The sequence below is a fragment of the Coffea eugenioides genome, chromosome 1, assembly GCF_003713205.1.
Source record: "Coffea eugenioides isolate CCC68of chromosome 1, Ceug_1.0, whole genome shotgun sequence".
Taxonomy (NCBI): Eukaryota; Viridiplantae; Streptophyta; class Magnoliopsida; order Gentianales; family Rubiaceae; genus Coffea; species Coffea eugenioides.
In genome coordinates this window covers 21,042,432-21,045,270 of record NC_040035.1, presented here as the reverse complement: position 1 = coordinate 21,045,270, position 2,839 = coordinate 21,042,432, and positions in this window count along the sequence as shown.

Here is a 2,839-nt window from a genome sequence, read left to right as displayed (position 1 = left end):
TAATCATGATACGAAATATGGGCCGCTTATGGGCCATGTTTTGGGCTGCAAGAGATTGAATCTTTTAGTAATAGTTAGTAGTTTATTTTCTAGATTTCTATTTTATTTGCTAGGAATAAATTCGGTCCAAGACCTCATGTTGAGTTGGATCCGATTTATAGAGTCTAGGCTCACTATAACTTAAGTTGGTTAATTAGCTTTTATTGGGTTATGTTGGGCCAGCTTAAAGCTTTCATTGGATCGATTATAAGCTGACCATTAGATAGTGGATTTCAGTAGTGGAATCGGGCCAAAGGCCTAGCCTAGCCGAGTTAGGGTTTTCAAGTCACTTTAGGTTTTCAAGTTGTAAGGCTATATATAGCCTAGGTTTTCATTCATTAAAGGGGAATTCAGATTTTATAAAATATTCGTGAGTTTATTCACTCTCTCTTGTCTCAAGAGAATTTCCTTTGAATACTTGAGAATCAATCTCAAGCTGTTCATTGAACTTATCAATCAAGTAGTCTCCTTGATTGTGGCGTTCTTCTATCTTTACTTTTGGTTCACTAAATTTGCTAGTCTTGGGTTAAGGAATCTCCTTAGTTCGTGGCTCGTGATTCTAGAAGGGTCAAAGTTCCGCAAATCATCCCAACTTGGTGTTCGTCTAGATCCGTCGCACATCAGTTGGTATCCAGAGCTAGTCAACGACATCAAGTATATCCCGTTGAGTTTGTTCGTAAGCTTTCTAGTCAATTTTATTTTGCAATTCTGGTCGTGTCTTCCTTTGTGTCAAGTCCGGTCATTATTACAAAAAAAAAAAATTTCTGTCCGCCTTTGTTGTCTTGTTGAGTCACTCTTTGATTTCTTTTGCTTCGTGTCCACTTCGTGCATTACTTGTTGTGTGATTCTGTCTTGAAGCCTGCCTTCAAGTGTAGCCGTGTTTTGTTCGTTGCATATTCTGTTTAAATATCAAACAAAAAAAAATTAATTCTGCGACGGCTAGGGTTTTCACGTGCAACTAGGGTTTTCCTTGGGCACAAGTTTCTTACCGAATCTGTCCAAACTTTAGTTTATTCCACCAAGTTGTTTTCATTAATTTCCTAAACTGATTTTTGTGGTTAAACTTGTTTGGGGTTGGAATCTTGAAGAGGGACTACAATAATCTAGGGTTTCTTGAGTTCCTTGAAACTAATCTTGAAGTCTTGAAACTTTGATACATGTCTTGATAGTTGTTGGAGGATTGAAGGAGAACATTGGTTTGACATTAAATTCTGGAATTTTACCCAAGAACAGCCGAGTAATTGTGTGTTCTTAGAGTCAAAAAAAAAACAAAAAAAACAAAGGGCATTCGGGTGACAAACCACAAAGGAGGAAGCCGCACTTTTATTTGCCAATTCTGTCTTGTTGCAATTGTTCCAACAAACCAGAAAATTACATCAAGAAAAGCATACTCAAAAGTTTTGACCAACCTCCTCTTGAAAATCTTGCACACCTTGGGTCTTGATCACTTGTATCACCCGTTGAGATTTTTGAGGAACTTGACCATCTTGGTTCTTGAATATTTGCACCTCCCTACGTATAAACAGTTTCTTGTACGTCCTTGCATCCATACGGGGCTTTCTTGGCTTAGGAGTAAACCTCTTGGGAGTTTCTTGAGCAGGCCGCTTGGGGTATTCTTGGGTGACGTTGCTTGTGTCATCTTGTGAAGCCATTGTTTAGCACCAAACGTCAAAACTGTCCTTGTGTGGAGCAAAGAGGGGAGGGCCGAATTGTTGTTCTTGAGGGAGAGTAAGGGACGAAAATTTTGAGGGGATTTAAGAAGAGGTAATTCTGGAAAATTTTTGGGGTTAGGAAGCTACCAAATCTGGAAAAAATTTTAGGAAATTCCAGCCGACTTTGAGGGGAATTCAAGAAGACAAGAAATCTGGAATTTTTTTTCATGGAAGCAATTCTGATTTGATAAGGTACCAAATCTGGAAATTTTCAGCGGTTAGGAAGCTACCAAATTCTGTTTTGCAGCCGACTTTGGAAGGTTGAAAAGGAGCAGAAATCTGGAAATTTTTTAGCTACCAAATTCTGTTTTGCAGCCGACTTTGGGAGGTTTCAAAAGAGAAGGAAATCTGGAATTTTTTTGGGAACAATTCTGATTTGTTATAGCCGACTTTAGGAAGGCTTTTGGAGAGGGAATCCGGAAAAATTTTGGTAATACTTCTGTTTGGTTAGCCGACTTTAAGGAAATTTCCAAATAAGTCCAACACCTAACTTGTTTCCAAAAAAATCAATTGGGCAATTAAGTAAAGCACTTGGGAACTCCATCATCGTACTTGGACTTTCTTTTTTTCTTTGTACATCAATTCTTTCCTCTTCCATTCCTTATTCATTACTTGAGCTTTCCATTTCTACTTTTTGTTTCCTTGTTCCTTTGATACAATTGGGAGCTATTTTGGTTAAAGTTTGATTGAACTTCCTTGAGAAAATTTCTGATTTCTTCAAAGGAAACAAACAAGTGGTTTGAGAAGTGAATTGGTGAGATCATTAGAGTGTTTTAAACACTTGAGCAAAACACGAGAGTGAGCGAAACACGTAAGGGAGCGAGTGAGGACTGTTCTACTAATTTTTGTTGAGTTTTGCAGGTAATAAAAGTATGAGACAAACGAATGCTCAACTGGAGCTTCGCACCATCTGTGCCTAAAGGCATAAATACTGTGGCATTGGCGTGAGATAACTGAGCATTGGCAATCATCAAAAGCTCAAAAAAAATGATGTTTTATACACGTTTGCCATATCAAGGATAAAGTTTGCAGCTAGCCATTGATAAGGGTTTGTGAAGTTAATCTCGCAAGTACTGTCTTGGTTTGAG